This window comes from Nicotiana tabacum, chromosome 18 (assembly GCF_000715075.1).
Source record: "Nicotiana tabacum cultivar K326 chromosome 18, ASM71507v2, whole genome shotgun sequence".
Classification (NCBI taxonomy): Eukaryota; Viridiplantae; Streptophyta; class Magnoliopsida; order Solanales; family Solanaceae; genus Nicotiana; species Nicotiana tabacum.
In genome coordinates, this window is record NC_134097.1 from 117,427,457 (window position 1) to 117,447,477 (window position 20,021).

The following is a 20,021-nucleotide window of genomic DNA, read 5'->3' on the forward strand; positions in this document are numbered from 1 at the left end:
AAGAAAATTTGCCTTCTCATTTAGCCAAGTGGCAAGCTAATATAAAGCCACTTGGCAATTTAGGACAATATTTGTTATTGTACTTAGCGTGTGTCCAGGAGACTAGGTGGGTCGGATCGAGGGCGAAAAAACGTGGATGGGTATAAGTTGTGGTACTCTGGTGTCCTGAGGGGTAAGAATGGAGTGGGTATCCTGGTAGATAGCCATCTTAGGGAGTCCGTGGTAGAGGTCAGGCGGGTGAATGATAGGCTAATGACTATTAAGTTGGTGGTGGGTGAGGGTACTTTAAATGTCGTTAGCGCGTATGCACCACAAGCAGGCTTGGATGAGGATATTAAAAGGCAATTTTGGGAGGGGTTGGATGAGATTGTTCGTAGTATACCGCCTTCTGAGAGGTTATTCATAGGAGGAGATTTCAATGGTCATATTGGGTTATCTGCAGGTGGGTACACTGAGGTGCATGGCGGATTTGGTTTCGGAGAGCGGAACGGAGGGGGCATTGCGCTGTTGGACTTTGCCAAGGCTTTCGATCTAGTCATTGCAAACTCGAGTTTTACGAAGCGGGATGACATTTGGTTACTTACCAAAGTTTGGTGGCGAAGACTCAGATTGACTATCTACTCCTCAGGAGATGCGACAGAAGGTTGTGCGAGGACTGCAAGGTTATCCCAGGTGAGACCCTCTCAACGCAGCATAGGCTTTTGGTGATGGACATTTGTATTAGGATAAGGAGGAAGAAGAGGTCAGTACAAGGACGCCCCAGGATTAGGTGGGGCGCCTTAACTAAGGATAAAGCTAAAGAGTTGGAAGGAAGGTTATCGACAATGGGAGCTTGGAGAAGTAGTGGGGACGCAAACACAATGTGATCGACGACGGCGGACTGTATAAGAAAAGCGGCGAGTGAGGTGTTAGGGATATCTACGGGCCACTATGGTAGACACAAAGGAGATTGGTGGTGGAATGCAGTTGTCCAAGGTAAAGTGGAAGCAAAGAAGGCGGCTTACCTAAGGTTAGTAGGGAGCACTGACGAGGAGGAGAAGAGAGAGAACAGTCAAAGGTATAAGGTAACTAGGAAGGAGGCGAAGATGGCAGTGACAGAGGCTAAAACGACAGCTTTTGCTTGTCTGTATGAGGAGCTAAGGAACAAAGGTGGGGAGAAGAAGTTATTCTGACTCACTAAGGCGAGAGAGAGGACAACTCGGGATCTGGACCAAGTGAGGTGCATAAAAGATGATGACGGCAAAGTTTTGATGGGAGATGACCAGATTAAGAGGAGGTGGCAGACCTACTTTCATAAACTTCTAAGTGCAGAAAGGGATCAGGATATTATACTTGGGGAATCGAGGAATGCCGACAGTCACCATGAAGTAAGTAATTGTAGGGACATTGAGATCGATGAAGTCATGGAGGCAATGCGTAAGATGAGAAGGGGCAGAGCTACCGGGCCAGACGAAATTTCGGTTGAACTGTGGAGGTGTGTGGGTAGAGCAGGCTTGGAATGGCTTACTGCATTGTTTAGTGTTATATTCAAGACTAATAGAATGCCTGAAGAGTGGAGGTGGAGTACAATGGTCCCGTTGTATAAGAACAAAGGTGATGTCCAGAGCTGTAACAACTATAGGGGCATCAAATTACTAAGTCATACCATGAAAGTTTGGGAGAGAGTGGTAGAAATGAGAGTGCGAAGGACGGTGTCTATTTCAGACAACCAGTTCGGGTTCATGCCGAGACGATCTACCACAGAAGCTATCCACCTTATTAGGAGGATGGTGGAACAGTACAGAGATAAGAAGAAGGATCTCCACATGGTGTTTATTGATCTGGAGAAAGCGTACGATAAGGTTTCCTAGGAAGGTCTTATGGAGCTGCTTAGAGGATAAAGGGGTCCCGAGTAACTATATTAGGGTGATTAAAGACATGTATGATGGAGCTAAGACTCGGGTTAGGACAGTAGGAGGCGACTCTGAACACTTTCCAGTTATTACGGGGTTGCACCAAGGGTCTGCGCTCAGCCCATTCCTATTTGCCCTGGTGATGGATGCACTGACTCATCATATTCAAGGGGAGGTTCCATGGTGCATGCTATTTGCTGATGACATTATTCTAATTGACGAGACAAGAGGCGGCGTCAACGAGAGGCTAGAGATTTGGAGACATGCTCTTGAGTCTAAAGGCTTCAAGTTGAGTAGGACGAAGACGGAATACCTCGAGTGCAAATTTGGAGTTGAGCCGACGGAAGCGGGAGTTGAAGTGAGGCTTGACTCTCAAGTCATTCCCAAGAAAGGTAGTTTCAAGTACCTTGGATCGGTTATTCAGGGGATCGGGGAGATTGACGAGGATGTCACACACCGTATAGGGGTGGGGTGGATGAAGTGGAGGTTAGCGTCGGGAGTCTTGTGTGACAAGAAAGTGCCACCGTTACTAAAAGGTAAGTTTTATAGAGCAGTGGTTAGGCCTGCCATGTTGTATGGAACTGAATGTTGGCCGGTAAAGAACTCGCACACCCAGAAGATGAAAGTAGCAGAGATGAGGATGTTGAGGTGGATGTGCGGGCATACAAGGATGGATAAGATTAGGAATGCAGATATTCGAGAGAAGGTGGGTGTGGCCCCCATGGAGGACAAGATGCGGGAAGTAAGACTTAGATGGTTCGGGCACATTCAGAGGAGGAGCACTGATGCACCGGTGAGGAGGTGTGAGCGACTGGATGTAGTGGGCACGCTGAGAGGTAGAGGGAGACCTAAGAAGTATGGGGGAGAGGTGATCAGACAGGACATAGCGCGACTTAGGATTACTGAGGACATGGCCCTTGATAGGAAATTATGGAGGTCGAGCATTAAGGTTGTAGGTTAGGGGAGAGTGTGAATATTTCTACAACACAATAGAGGGAGACTATCTAGTTAGGAGTTAGACTAGGAATGTCATTGGTCGTCTATTGATGCAGGGTTGTACCTTCTAGTTGTACTATACCAGCCATCTATTTCGTATTTCGTATCCTGTATTTTATATTTCATATCTCTTATATATTTTTGTTATTTTTATTACGCATTTTTATGGTACTAATATATCATCTCCTATTGCTTTTTTGAGCTGAAGGTCTCCTGGAAACAGCCTCTCTACCCTTCGGGGTAGGGGTAAGGTCTGCGTACATATTACCTCATTAAGCTAAGTGGAAAGGTAATATAAAGCCACTTGACAAATTATGACAATATTTGTTATTGTATTTAATTTAAATTGAAAGATAGAATATTTATTTAAATTTAAATAGAAAGATAGTAAATAAGATTCTTTTGAATCTAAATGGAAAGAAAGTTAAATTTGAATTGATTGATTAATTAATTAGGAAAGCTAATCAATACATAAATGTTCCAATTCAAACGAGAGGCTCAATGAGTGAGGTGAATTGTTTTAAATAATAAGAAAAAGTTTTTTGAAAATTTCCACAACAAAAACAACAGAAAAAATAAAGTGTTTGTTGCTAGAAATAAAATTAAAAATTCTAAGTTTGAACCCATAATTACAATTACTGAGTTGTTGGATCAAAACTTAACTTTCGTAACTACCTTAGTTGATCAATAACGTTCACTTCTCCATGTGCCCTAATACGTTAATTCAATAAATTTAACTATAACAAATATGAAATTAACATTTATATTTTATTAGTAGTGATAACAGAAGAGTGAAAATATGAATTGAAGCATCAACTTGTATGGTGATTAATAAAAGAAAATTTATTTTTGGTGATAGCGCACCTTATTCGTCAATCAGTAAACTAAAGAGAGCAGAGGATCTCTCTCTCTCTCTCTCTCTCTCTCTCTCTCTATATATATATATATATATATATATATATAATAGGATTATTATAGATTTTCCCAAAGAATGGGTCATAGAGGAAGCGGTGGCTCCTCAAAACACTGGTAATACTAAGGTAACAGAAATAGAACAAACCTTAGATGGGACTATTAAAATCGGGTTCAATGAACCCGTCCAAAATGATAATATCAGTCTAGCATCTAGATTAACTAGATCAAACTCTTCTTATATCTCTCCAATTGATTATGTGGTAGACTTTCCATCTAGAGCATCCATATCACAAATTAGAGAAAATAATAGAATTGATAATATAAGAATTAGTCGAGATAATATAGTCAAGGTCAATTCAGACCTTGAACCAACTGCATCCGAAATGGATTTTTCAAATGGTGTAAATGATGGATGAAAACCAAATAGATTTTAGCCCGGGTTCACCGGCAAGAAAAATGATTCTTGAAGATTTTTTACAACCCAGATGGAGTATTTTCATAAAATGGTTTTTTGAAAACTTTAATGATGAATTAATACAATTCTTCAAACATGATTGTTATAATGACATAAGTAAAAAAAATAAAATTATTGCTTTTGTTCCATGGTTCATGTCTAAACATGTTTATAATTATATTTCGGTATTGGAACGAGATTATATGCTCACTAGTGGGAAAATTACTAAATCAGTTTTTCCTCCCCAACAATCTTTTCAGATAGGAGAAAAGGATAAAATAGTCTATTTTACTGCTTTTTCAAAATTACTTGAAAATGATGTAGCTACTATTACAGCTAAAAACCTGAATACAATGCTCACTTAGAATAATTATACTAATATGTATATTAGTATTATGGGAGAACAGGTTATTACAATACAGGAAAAATTGGACAAACTTATAACTGAAGTCCAAAGAATCCAACAAAAGTTTTATTAAAACTTTTCATAAAGAATCCTATTAGGATTTTCATAAAGAAAAGTTTTATTAAAACTTTCTACATAGTCCCAGTAGTTAAATTTAACTGCGACTTTTTGATCAGGATGAGTGTATTCTCTATCCTTTAAAGTACTAAGTCCCCATTCATCAGAGGCTAATACCTTTTTAATAATAATTTTAGAAAAACTATAAGTGTTTTTGGTATTTGCAGGATAGAAGTGCTGAATTTCAGCTGATCCTGTGGTTGAGAGTATTATCTCATAGTGCATCCTCTATTTATAAGCATGAGTGGTGTAAGCACATGATTTTTGCCCTATATGAGAAATACTCCCAGAAAATGCAAAATAAAATGATTTTCCTTGGTGTGCAATTTTGAGTATTTTTGTGATATTTTTGGATAATTATTTGTATTTGTCTGTGTTTGTTTATTTGTTAAATTAATAAAAAATATAAAAATATGTCGCATTTTGCATGTAGGATTTCATTCTACAATTGTTAGTAATTAAATTAGTTTTACAAAAATTAAAAATTACAAAAAATAGGCATCTTTTGCATTTTTAGCATTTAATGTCCAAATGAACAATTTTATGCTTAATTATTACTTAATTGTGCGTTAATTGTTATTGGGAGTTAATTTGCGCTTTTATAATTTAATTTAGTTCTTAATAATAATTTAAGTATTTTTATAATTTAGTTTTAGAAAATAAAAGAAGAAAAGAGAACAAAAATACAAAGAAAAATCGGATTGGGCCACTTCTTCAAAATTCAACCCCAGGCCCAAACATTTGTCCAACCTTCTCCATGACCCAGTCCATCTCAACATGGGTCAACCCGGTCCGCCCCATTAACCCAATACATAACCCAATACCCCTATCTTGCATTTCAAAGACACAAAAACAAAAGAACAAAAAAAGAAAGAACAAAAAACCCTAAAAAAGGGACCTAAACCATCCGCCCCCATTTTGGCTTCTTCTTTTCCAAACTCCAAGAACACCCCATCCATGGCTGCCCAAACCAGCTCCCTTCTTCTGCGTCCACCACCCATCACCTTCCCACCGCGAACACCACCACCATGGACGCAGTCCGGACTCCCTCACGTCCAAACACCACCACCCGAGCTGCCTTCCCGCCATTGACGCTGCTTCAAGCTCGAGTTTTCTGCGTGCTGCGTCGACCACCTTCCTCCTCCTCGTCAACCAACTGTTGCTTCATCTTCTTCGAGCTTCATCTGCTCCGAGTTGCTGCTCCGCTCCGTCGAGTTCGTCGTCGTTTGGTCGAGCTTCATCTTCTCCAAGCTGCTTCACCATGAACGACGAAAGCAGCTCACCATGACTGCTGCTGCTCGACGTCCAGTCCCCCTAGCTGCTGCTTCTTCACCTCCAAACAGACCTCGTCGGTCGTTCGTTTCCATGGCCAAACGACCTCCGTTGCTGTTTCGTTCTCTTCGAGCTTGGGCATCACCATGGCCAAGCTGTCTTCACGCTATTGTTGCTGCCCTCATCTTCTTCGCGTGAACAAACCAAGCACACTTCCAGCTGTTGTATCTTCAGACGAGCTGCTGCCACCTTTTCGTTCGGTTGAGTTTTAGTCGAGGTCGTCGAGCGTCGTTTTGAGTTCGTTCAAGTTTATAAGAAAGGTGAATTCGTCGTTGAGTTCGCCGTTGAGTCCGGACAGATTTATTCCCATGTTTGAGGTTCATCGAAACAGTCCATACGATCGAATTCATCGTTCCTCATCTCCGGTTAGTAGATTTTTGAGTTTTATTTTGTCCGTATTTTGTTTTGATATTTTCGGATCTAAAATTGGCAAATGTTTGTTTTGTTTATCGTTTGAATTAATTTTTTATTCATGTTCATGTGTTGTTTGTTAAATTAATTTTTTTTAGATTCCAAATGAAAGATTAATTAATTGTTTTTCATGTTATTTCGTGTTTGTATTGTTGTTTAATTGATTATTTGTTAGTTTAAAGTTTGTTAGATTCGAATTGAAGTTTAATTGGTTATTTCTTCAATTTGTTTCATGTTGTTATGTATTTTCCGGGAATTATTAATGTTGTTTGAGTCGTTAGAATCCGTCATGTTTGTTGCTTAAAAATAGATTTAATTCATGTTCGTCTTGGTTTGAAGTTCATGTTTAAATCCAGTGATTTAATGTGAATTTATGTTTGTTTGTGATTTGTTGATTTAATTTGAATCATGCATATTGTTGTTTGTATTGTTGTCTCTTTGTTCATCCATTGATGGTCTAAATTAACCAGGATTGGTTCCCGATATGGTTAATTTATTTCCATCAATTTGGAGTTGTGTTGTTCATCGTGTTCATATGATTTGTTGTTGAAGATTGTTTAGAAATTGATCATCTTAACTATGTTTTGGTTGAGTTATGATTAATTGAGTGTTTAGAGCTGATGGGGGTAATTTGGTAAATTGCAATCCGTTCAGGGGTAAAATGGTAATTGCGATAAGGTCGGAGGGGTAGTTTGGTAATTGAACATTATTTTGATTCTTTATGTTAAGCATGGGGGACAACTATAATGGGGTGGGGTTTTTGATGTACTTGTTTAATATAATGGGGGACAAGACAAAACATAATGGGGAGGAATCTTGTACTTGTGTAATGTAGGCATGGGGGACATATTGTAATGGGTTGGTAATGTGGCATTTATTTAATGTAGGCATGGGGGACAAAGTTTTAAAATAAAGAAGACATTTGATAGTGGGACAAAGCATGCCATTGGGGGAATAATTTGGGGGTTGGGAATTGAAGACTTGTCTTGCTATATATAGAGTGATTCTTGACATTAAAAGGAGAGATTTTTGGGGGGAGAGAAAAAGAGTTGAATATTATTGAGAGGATTTTTAGAGAGAGTTGACAGATTCTTTTTACACTTGAGAGTCGACATACTTTTATACTTGGAGAGAGTTTGTGATAGTAAAAGAGAAAGACAATTTGAACTTTCACTCGAACAATTCTGTTTGCTTTTCTTCGAGTGTTATTCAAAAGTCAGAAACTACTGCATCTCGTATCTTTTCTCTCTTCTGCTTTGACTGCGATTGTACTTTTGCACTGCTGAGTTTTCAATCTGTTACTGGGTTATTCTACTGGTTTTTACTGGTTTTGCGGTGTTGCTGAACTTGCTGTTGCCGCGTTATTACTGTCGCTGACTCCTACTTCTTTTGTTCTTGTACTGCTGTTTCCAGGTACACATTTGTACAATCTCGGCTTGAAGCAAAAAATGAAATATTAATCAGGTTTTGTTCCTGTTGAATCCGAACTGTCTAGATTTGTTGTTTGAATATAATTTTCCTTTCTTTATATAAAAATATAGTCGATTTATTAATAAGTAATGGATTGCATATGTATAACTTCTTCATCTAATAATGTTAGTTGAATTAATCTGTTTTTGATATTATTGTGTATCTATCTCATGCTCTAGTATTAGTAAATAATAGAATGTAGAATTAAAGCAGTTTTTCCTTGTACAAACGCGATCGCAATTTTCCGTTCACATTAGTCGTAACTTAATAAATAAGTTACGTTTTTCATCATGTAAATAATTAAGAAATTTTCTTTTATTTTAGAGATGAACTTAATAGAAAATATAGTCACTGTAGGTTTATCCTTTTAAATAAAAATGAGACGAGCCTCGACAAACAAAAATGCACAAGCTGCGGGGCCCTCTAAATGTATATATTAAAATACTTAGAATTCGGGACAGGCCGTTTAGCGAATTTTACGGCCTTCCCAAAATAACAATACGTTAGTTGCTTTAGGCGCACCTTTAATAATTTAACCTTCTTAAATTCGGGTGCACATTGATGTGACCCAAATCCAAATCTCAACGAAGTCAAAATGTGTTGACGATCACGGGCGCATTGATTGTGACGTGGTTCGAGATGCATTTTCACGACGTTGCAATTCTATAAAAATAAATGATAATGATAAAAGCGGTTTAAACTTAATAAAAGCACGTAAGTCATAACATGTATTTAAATCAGATATTTAGCCATTATAACAATTTAAGCGACCGTGCTAGAACCACGGGATTCGAGGGTGCCTAACACCTTCCCTCGGGTCAACAGAATTCCTTACTTTGAATTTCTGGTTCGCAGACTTCATTTGGAAAAGTCGAAAATTTCCTCGATTTAGGATTCAAGATAAACCGGTGACTTGGGACACCAAAAGCCAAACCTTTCCCAAGTGGCGACTCTGAATTAAATAAATAATCCCATTTCGAATATTGTCACGTAAATTGGAAAAACTCCCCTCGCGCATTTAACCCTTCGGGGCGGGCGCGCAAAAAGGAGGTGTGACAAGTGGCATATGACACTGTATCTAAATATCGAGCCATAAGCTGCCATGGATTATCCTTCCATTTAAGGTCGAATTGTTCTAAAAGAATTATTAATTCTTTCTTTTCCTTTTGGTTATAAACCTCAAGGTTTTCATGACTTTCCTCTGTTATTACTGAGGAATATGTTAGTACATTTGATGTACCTTCTTCCTTCTGGATTTTATAAAATCCATAAAGTCTTTATATAAAGGATGTTCTGTATTACCACATGGAATACCTGCTATATTAGCAGCTATCAATTGTTGGTTACCCATTTGAGCGAGAATATTATTCCCTCTGCCATAGAAAGATGTCCTTCCTTTTCCTCTATTTCCGAGGAGGTCTGTATGCAGGCCATTGATTAATTAATTAGGAAAGCTAATCAACACATAAATGTTCCAATTCAAACGCGAGGCTCAATGAGTGAGGCGAATTGTTTTAAATAATAAGAAAAAGTTTTTTGAAAATTTCCATAACAAAAACAACAAAAAAAGGTAAAAAGTGTTTGTTGCTAGAAAAAAAATTAAAAATTCTAGGTTTGAACCCATAATCACAATTACTGAGTTGTTGGATCAAAACTTAACTTTCGTAACTACCTTAGTTGATCAATAACGTTCACTTCTCCATGTGCCCTAAGACGTTAATTCAATAAATTTAACTATAACAAATATGAAATTAACATTTATATTATATTAGTAGTGATAATAGAAGAGTGAAAATATGAATTGAAGCATCAACTTGTATGGTGATTAATAAAAGAAAATTTGCTTTGGTGATAGCGCACCTTATTCGTCAATCAATAAACTCAATGTTCAAATCAATCTATATCTATATTTATATGTACATTATATATATTAAAGGAATAATGTGCATTTGTGGATAAGCTAAATATTATTATAAATATAACCAACTACCCTATCTTAACTAATAAAGTTTTGACCACAAAAAAATTGAACTGAAAGACAATTTAGGATAATATTTATAATAATATTTAATTTAATTTAAAATTAAAAAGATAATTTTTTAATTTAAATGGAAAGGTAGTAAATAAGATTATTTTGAATCTGAAAGGAAAGAAAGAATAATAGTCTTATAACGATATAACCAACTACTCTATCTTAACTAATAATTTTTTAACACAAGAAAATATTGAGCTGAGAGATAAAAACAACACTTTTATCTTAAGTCATTATAAAGATAAATTTGGAGGTATTATCAACACATACTACGAGTACCACTAGAAATAATAAAATAAAGAATATAATTTTAAAATAAAGATAATAAAATAAATGATGCTAAAAATATTATTGATAAATTTAAATATTAATTTGAGCAGTTGAATAAGAAATAATGAATATAATTTTTATTACAAGAAAAAGAAAATTAAATTCATCTACTAATGGGAGTTGTGGGCAAGATATGAACAACTTTAAGTTATGGATAATACAATAACATGAACAAGGAATCAAAAAAGAAGAAAAATATGTAAATAAATAATAATCTCAGTAGTAGATGTATATAAAATGATAAGATTTATTTGATCTTTGAGAATAGAATGTTTCTAAAATAATAATGAGATAAGTCATATTATATGAATAAGATACACGTATTTAAAATCGTTATAATAGATAAAACTAAAAAGGGAGGATGGATTCTTCTCTAATGGCTCAGGTATGGACTATGACCTTTTAGCCCGTTGTTGATATTTGTATTCTCTTAAAGTGTATGAGCCAATTGATTGAGCAACCGATGGGGTCGGTACATATGTGTCAATTAGAATGAAATAGATTTAGATAGGGTAAACATATACAGGATTATAATTGCACTATTTGGGATTACTATTTATACAAAATAAAGTGAATCACAAAAATCATAAGGTAAAATTCATTTAATTAAGAATTACCCGTAAGAACTCATCTTCTTTTAGTATATGTGCATGGGTAAAATGGATAAAATAAAACTTTTAAAACTTGTGGTCCTAAAAGCTTTGTGGGGCCGTGATAGTTGTATGAGTGTAAGAGTTTCTCATTATGGGTAAAATAAAAAATCTAAAGTTAAATTATTTCCAAATATAGAAATGTGTCATTCTTTTGGAACAGATTAATAAGAAATATACTTTATGTAAATTGAAAAGAAAGGAGTATTTATTTTTGAATCATATTGTATTTTTATTTGTTTGTATCACCGATTATATATGGGGTTATAATATTTAAGTTTATCCCAATAGTTATTCATATAATTTATTCTTTTTAATTTATAGAATATAGCAGGATCATAATATTATTCGCACATCGTGCGGGTACTAATACTAGTTGTACTATATAATATGTAGAAGAGCGAGAGAAGCATGAGAGGGTCGCCATGCCTGCTTGCTTTTCAAGGGCAATTTAGTCATTTCATGCGAAATCATTTTTTGAATAGTCTATTATATCCTTAAGATTGCCGTCGTCTCAGAATAGGATTATATGGTGATTTCTACCGACACAACCTGACATCACTGATTTTCTATGAAACTTAAATTCATTAAATCACACAGCCTTTTGAAAACTATTACCGTAGCACTTCCCTGACCACGTGGGCACCACGGTTCTTGCCATTTCAATTACTAAGCTCGCAACTTTTTGCTTTTCTCTAATGTTAAGGTTGTTTGAGGATTTGTTAAATCCAAATATTCAATAAGGAAATGCACATATTAATTATCTTAAACATAAAATTTAGAAATGTAAAGATTATGTATAAACCACAATACACATATTTTAAAATAGGATCAGAAGTGCTAAAAGTTTTTCCAGATATTGGACATCCCTGCTTAGACACGGGGGTATTTAAGTATTTTCACATACCTTCTGTGTTCCCGGCGCTTACACGTGTGCTGCATTTTGGTGAGTAAGCGGCTACGAGATACTTGTCGATGTTTTCTACGAAATTTCATCGGATTTTACTCCCAGCATCTCTCCTCCTCTGTATCTTCTATGGAATTTTCTCTGTGAGCCTTTGCTGGATTTCTCAATAACAACATGAGAATTTCTCCGTCGTTCTCCTTTACTCACTGGTATTTGATTAAAATTGGTAGGTGTTTAAATTAGGGATTTCTATTTTCAAAGTTATCTTTCTTCTTCTTTTTTTGGGTTCCATCTCATTAGGTTTTTTCTTTTTGAGATACCCATCTCACTGACTGATGAAATCTTTCATTTTCCGCCTCTGTCAGTGTAATTTCCTTACCAAAGAACTCAGCTTTTCTGATCTTTAATACACTTTTGGGTTGTGTTAAGCGGGTTCAAAACTTAATATATAGAGGTAAAAATCAGATTTTACCTTATATATTTCGCCACCCTAAATCCGCCCCTGAGCGTGATTGGCTGAATATGCTTCCATCTTGTTTTAAACATAAGCAGAATGTTTAGTTTGATTTAGTTAATTCCTAAAACATGGCGTCTATCTAATTAGTAATGACGATGTTTGATTTGAAAAGGATTCAGTGATTGAATTGTGATAGGTCTCATGTATTTAGCTTGAATTCATGTACGTATTTTTCTTCATTTAACACATATTGCTTTGCTTTGACGTTTACCAATGAAATATGAGTTTCATCCTTGTGTTTTGATAAAATCAAAGTTTGATATGGCTACAATGGGAGTTCTAGTTTGGCTTGGAGTTTTTTTTTTCCGAAATTTAAAGTTGGAAAGTAGACTCTTGAGTTTAAGAGTATAATAAATCGATACATTTCATAAAATAGTCTAGTAAGATACCTTATATTAGTTGCCAGTTGTCTTGTATTAGAATTTTAGTGTTCAACAGTTCTTAACAAAATTTAGTTCAACAGTCTTTAGCTTAACAATATTATGAATTTTATGAATGCATACTGTCTTAGATGCCAAGCTTCTTATATGTTGCTTCAAATGTCACTGTTCTGTTGTACACTAGTACGTTTCACCAGTAAAGTAGTATTCATTATTCTATATATTTCCCGTGGATATAAGCAATTGAAATGGGTTAATATCAGATATTATATTTTTCTTTGGCAGTTTACTCATCAGCATAATCCTTGCCTAGTTTTGTGGCTGCAAATGTTTGTCTCATGTTATTCCTTATTATTTTCCTATCTCATCGAGTGGTTCTCGTAGTAAACAAGCTAGTCGTAGAGTTTATCGATTTAAAATGAAGATTAGTAGGAAATACTTTTAGGCATGTTTTTAATCTATTATCGTGATTGTGTACACTGCATATGAACACTGCATATGACAGACATAGCAAGAGGAGTGGGCGAACTGCTTTTATTTGAAAATTTAAATATTACCAAGATTACCTTTTTGCTCTTATTGAATCTCTTTTGTAGCAGTAGCTACATGTTTTGCTGAGTTTCGGGATCCTATAGGAATCGAAGTACTGAGAAGTTTGCTTTTCTTTTGTCTCTCTGTAGTCGTAGTTGCCCATATATATAACCTTGATTCTTGTGGCACCATTATATAGGTGCGTGAAAGTGATAAGAGGATATTGGCTTCAGAAGTTTTACTCAGTATGCTTGGCCTATTGTTGTCCGGTAGTAGTAGTGTTCTGCAAGTACTAATTTAATTTGAGATTCTGGGCATGTGTTCTTCCTTTCCCGTAACCCAACCCTTTTAATACCAAGTTAATCTTCATCCTACTTTCTTGGTGAATGTTAGTCTTTCCTACCCTCAAAATTACTTTCAAATATGCATTTTTTTTCCTGTTGAAATGAATTTCAGTTTGATTTATACAAAACGTTATTAAAAAGTTGCCCTATCTTATGGAGTATGAGTTCTTCAAATATTACAAGTTCACTTGAAGTGCAAAATAACACTCTTTTAATCTTGTTAATCAATCCAATTCTTTTGTGGTGATGACAAAAGGAACCCATTGCGATCAAAGATAATGTTTGAATATGACAGACTGCAAATAAGCTAACGCATTTCTCTTGAAAGTTGAGAAGAGATCCTTTTTAACAGGATGATATCCATTGCAATTTAAAGGGTTTATACAACAAAGAATGATAAAGCAAGATAATCGGAACATTACAATTCAGGCTGCAAATAAGGCTAAAATAAGTATAACGTGCATCACAGTGAAGTTGTATTTTAGACAAACTAAGTACAAAGCAGAGAACAAAACTCGGCCAACTTGACCAGTGGGAGGTCCTTCTTCAATTCGGCTATACCATAAGTGGAAGGAAATTCACAACTGTGATTAAAAGGTTATCTGACATAACGTCTAAGACAAGAGATAAGCTTTGCAATTTGGACCAAGGGACACCTCTGAGCTTATCTATCCAGTGGATAGAGAAGTGTTCCGTTGTTGGCTATAACTTTAAATTCTTGACACTCTTGGGCAGAAATAATTCAAGATATTGTAAATCAAAAACATCAAGTATGTTCCCTCGGATTTTTATGGTCAGGGATTGCAGGAAATATAAGAGCTCATAAGGTTTACCAACAAAGGAAGCCAGGGAGAAGTCACACAGTACAGAAGCAACTTTTTGTTGGTGTAAGCACAATGGACTTCCAATTATCTTGACAGTTCTGTTTTCTGAAAGTAATGATAATGAACGGAGTTAATAAATGGCAAGTGCAAAAGCTCAAAGTTCAGTTTTCTATACCCAGACAACCTAAGAAAGATCGTCGAAGGTCAATAAAATTTTTTTTAATAAAAGATTAGCAGATAAATGAATTGGCTCCCAAATATACTTATACACCACAAGTTACTTAAGCTAACAAATCTGCTTTTGGAAGTTGAAATGTAATGGCTCAAGTGAACTATTACAATTAAGTAAAATTCATTTATGCAGAGAGAATTCCAGGATAATAGCGTTTGAATCCATATAGAAGACCCCTCGAATTGAGTTTCTCAAACTATATCTCTAATAACAAAAAACTTATACATCTCATAAAAATTTATGCACTCTTTTTATAAAACAACATAAGTTTGGGCCCGGGCTTAGCACGGGCCATTCTACACTAGTTTACTAATAATATATAGAAGAGCGAGAGAAGCAGCTGAAGGTCGTCATGTCTGCTTGCTGCTAAAGGGTATTGTGGTCATTTCATATTGCTCCTAAATTTGACTGAAAGCTAACGCGTGTGATCAATATGACAGCTGGCGCATTACTGATTTATCTGCGGTACTTCAGTATGACAGATAAGTCACTCTCTATCTCTATCTAACCATCTTCTTTGTTTTTCTCTATCTAATTTGTATCTAATTTCAAAGTACAGAATTAAATTTGCTATGCTTTTTCCTCTCTTCGGTGAGAATTCCACAACCTTCTTCTTCGTTGTAAGAAAGAATTGGTGTTTGGCTTGGATTTTTGTGGTTCATTAGTTGCTAAATTGACATAATCACATGGTTCACAGTCACCGCTGATCTTCGCTCAGAATTCCTTTGGCTTCTGCTTCTTCGTTGTAACAGAAAATTAGGGTTTTGTTTGGGGTTTTGTAGTTCAGTAGTTGTTCAATTGACATAATCATATGGCTGAAAGGTTAGTTTATTGTTCTATCTTTTTTCATTACATGTGACTGTGATTGTTTTATTTTTGGGTTCTTGCTGATTTGTTGCTTGAAATTAAATTGTAATTTTATGTTAGTTTTGTGAAATTCAAAAATACCTAGAAAAGAAATTGGGATTTCCTTCGACTATCTAACGTTTAGGCTCTTTATTGCTTTGGTAGCCACTTTGCTGCTATTCTGGAGATCATCCATTAATTGAAGTTCTCTGCACCTTCCTATTCAATATGGATTTTCCCAATAAGGAAAACTAACAAATACAGAGGGTGACAATTGGTTGTCCATTGAGTTGAGATTATGGGTTCAAAATTTAATATCAGTTGAAATTTTGGTGGTATTTGGGACCACGCATAGGGGTTTAAACCAGCAATGTTCAATGATATTTTTTATGTACTAATATGTAAACTTTTTTATGGATAATCTAAAAAATAAGTCTTTCTTATGTATAAGAGGAAAGAGTATTGATATGCTTCCTCTGAGATTTCTCTAACAAGCGAAGTTTTGTTTAGTTTATAAAAAGATTAGTGAGAAAGCTGAGATTTTAATAGTTTGGAGGTCATTATGTGCTCATTGTATTTTTTTATTGTTATCAAGAAATGTGAATATGAGCTTATTGTCTTTTTTGATTAAAAAAAATGTGAATTCTGAGCTAAGCTATATTCACTATTAGATTTGACAATCTATCCGGCGATAGAAACTGTGATGTTTAATTGTTAGCATGTAGGAAAGAGCTCATATGGAGAAATTAGGTAAATACACACATACAGAGAGAGAGACTTGGTCATCTTTAATCTTTTGGGCACTCCACAATTTTAGCATATATTTAACTGGAAGGCTACAATGTTACCATCTTTCAATAAACTTTGACAAGAACTAACTTGAAACATGAAGTCATGGAAAATCTTCATAGTTTTTCTTTTTCCTGAGAAGGTAACATGAATGTTCATGGCTTATTTGTGGAACTGATTATAAAATTGTAACGCTAAGTGTATTAGCATATAACTAATAAACACTGTAAGCACGTGATTTTTGCTTCACGGACAATCGCTCCAAAAGAAAATAAAAATAGTGACAAATGACACCGCTGTACAATTTTTTCGATTTTTCGTGGCATGTGCTGTTAGTCATTTGTGGTTCGGTCCATGTTGCATTTGATCTTATCAATCAAAATAGAACTTATGTCTGTCATGGTAATCAAACCGTAATTCGGTCGTTGAAAGAAAATTCAAAAAAAAATATATATATATGCATCGTTCGTTCTAGGTTGTGATTTAACTTACTTAAACATTTTAATTTGGTGGAAGTGTTACATTGTGTTTATTTTAATTTCATTTTTTCATTTTTATTTCATTTTTTTTAAAATTAGGGAAAACAAAAGAAAAGAAGTGATGAAAATCGGTTTGGGCCCAAGAAATAAAACAAAAATAGGCCCAAACCATCACACAAGTCCAGTCCAAACATGAGCTGCCCAGGCACCTCCCGAAACGACACTGCATCAGGCGTCTGATCTGAGCCGTTCAACCACACCCATCCAACGGTCCACATCCGCACCCGTAACCCGACCTGTTTAGCCGGTCCAACCCAACCCCTCACTTAAATCCAAACGACCCCGTTTTAATGCCAAACGACCTCGTCTCACCCCTCACCAACAGATCCAAGCCGTTGAGATCATCTGATCTAACGGCCCGGATCCAATCCTCTACTTCGTATATAAACCTTCCCTCACACCCCACGCCCCCTATCCGAACCCCCCTTCACTCATCTCCTTCACCAAGCCCTGAACCCCCGAAACCCTAGCAGCCGCCCTAGTTTCCCTTTCACCAGAACCCGACGGCATGAACGCCGATGACCACCTCCTGAACACCCTAGGACCACCTCACTCTCCTGAACATGGATCTGTTACCCCCTAGCCTCGAATCACCTTCCTTCGTCTCGAATCTTCATTTGAAGATTCGAGTCGAACTCTGACTTATACCAAACCTCACCATCTTCGTACCAGACACTCCCCTGACCTCCCTCGTGACCAAACCAGGCTTTGTTTGGTCCGAATCCACCCACAACTCCTAAAAAACCAGATCTGAAGATCCAAACCCTAGAACATGAATAGCCTTGGAAACCGGCCAGTCTTAACAGGGTTTGAGGTCTAATAGACCTTAATCAAGGTGTTCTCGTGTGAGAACACCCTGATTAAAGTTTGTTCGGCCTCAAGGGGTCAAAGTTGAGTCAGATTTGGGTCAATTCTGTTTGGACATTTTCGGTAAGTTTTTCTTTTCCTTTTTGTTTTATTCAACTGCTAATTAAGTTGTCAGCATGTTTCGTTGTGTTTGTTTGTTATTTTTGTTATTTTTCATTCGGATTTCTTCCATCTCTGTCAAAGACCCTTTATTTGGTCGATTGTTTTCTGTATATGCTTTGAACGTATCCTGTGATAAACATGTTCAATTAGATTAATCGTCAAATAAGTTAACTCATATAGGTTCCCAGTAATTGAACAAAAGATATTTGAAGTCATTCGGGACCCTGTACGTGTTGTTTATATGAGCGACTGATTATTATCTGTTATAATTAGTATAGTCGATTCGATACATGTCATTAAATAGTTTTAGCTGTTTGAATGGTAACAACTTGATTTGTCTCGTTGAACATTGCTTGAATCAAAATTGAAGATCGACTATAGCTATTTACAATTGATGTATTTGAATCAGAAATATAAAGAGATTGATTTTGTTTAGTTGCAGTTAGAATTGGAGGGCATGTACACTTGTGCACAACATGTGCATAAAGCCCTTTCGGATTAAAATAGTCTGACAGCACATGCTGTCAGATTATATTCTTGCTGCCCATGGCCTGTTTTAGTTTAATAAATGTTAAAAGGGGACTGTCAGGGATGTCATGGGAGTCTGTTTATTTAAAATAGCTGAGTGGAAAAAAACAGCAGGGAGGGGGAATTTTGAGTTGTCACACAGGCTGTAAAGTGCTGAATTCAGGCTATAAAAGAGGCAGACCTTCCATTGAGAAGAGAGAGATTTTTTGGAGAGATTTTTGGAGCCTGTGGAAAGGATTTTCTTAAAGGCTGGACATTTTTAGTCTTCAGGAAAAACAAGAAACATAAAGTCTCAGAATATCGTAACCAAACACTGTCTGAAAATTACATAAGAGTTCATGTTGGTCTAGTTTTTTTGGCCGATTGATGTTGGTTGCCTGTTGAGCTGCTTGTGATTGTTGAATTGCTGGTGTGGTTGCATTGAATACTCTGTTGTTTCTGTTGGTTCATTACTCTGTTTCTGGGATTGTTTGTTTGTGGCTCGACTGCTCGTGAGCTTCATCATTATTGGCTGGTTGTTGTTGCTGTGTTGTTGCTATGTATCTGCTATTGCTGTATTTGTTGCATACTACTCAGCTAATCATACCTTTCTTCTTTTGCTTGGCTATACCAGGTACACGATTAGAACATTGTCAATGTAACTTGAAGGTTGAGCATGAATACAAAAAAGAAGATCTGAAGATTTTTTTTATAGACTGTTATGTTAAACCTCATGTAATGCATGATAGTTTACATTCCTGTTTGGATAATAGAAGTAGCCTGCATGCCTGGTATATATCAATGTAGATTAGTTGAATGTTAGTTTATATATGTATGCTGTTAGGTGAAAACATTCCCAATGCAATAGGTTGTATCTTAGACTTAGTTTAATTGTGTAGCATATTCTTTAATGTAGGCCAAGCATGAAAACTATCCACTACTAGTTAAGTTCCTTCCCTTCTGATAAATGGTCTCATATAACTGATAAACTCATTTTAGAACAAAGAACCAGTTCAGGGTCTCAACCTCATGAAGGTCGAGCCCAGGTCGAAACAGACCAAGCAGGCCCGCATCGGAAAAACAGTGGCCCAGGTCTGGCCCATCCCGCATGAGCTGGATTTGGGCCATAATGTTCGATCAGCTGTCCATATGCGTAATCACGTTTTCTTATTCTGTAAAAGCATTTTGAATCCTGTTATAAATAAGCCTGCAAGCATGTAATTAACTAGGACTATCTTTGTTTTCAATTAGTAGAGACAAACGCGACAAGAAACGTAGTTGCTATAGGAAATCCTTTTAAAATAAGGACGAGATGAGCCTCGACAAGATAAAGAAAAACGCACAAGCTGCGGGGCCCTCGTTAAATGAATATATCGAAGCATTTAGTTTCCAAGGTGGGTCGTTTAGCAAATTTCACGAACCTCCCGGAATAATAACGCGATAGCCTCTTTAAGTGCGTGTTTAATAATTTTACCTTCTTAAATTCGGGTGCACATTTATGTGACCCAAATCCAAATCTCGACGGATTCGAGATGTGTTTCTAATCACGGGTACATTGATTGTGACGTGGTTCGAGATGCATGTCCATGACGTCGCAAATTCCTTTTAAAAAAAAATAAAAAAAAAATAAG

The 20,021-nt window shown here is 36.1% G+C and overlaps 1 long non-coding RNA gene across 1 annotated transcript; it reads left to right on the top strand.

Annotated features, from left to right (window-relative positions):
• Positions 1–14,768: 14,768 nt before the first annotated feature.
• LOC107790958 (uncharacterized) lies at positions 14,769–19,301 on the top strand. Its single transcript, XR_012702246.1, has 2 exons — positions 14,769–15,562; positions 19,025–19,301. It is a non-coding gene; the product is annotated as an uncharacterized LOC107790958 (long non-coding RNA).
• The last annotated feature ends 720 nt before the right edge of the window (positions 19,302–20,021 follow it).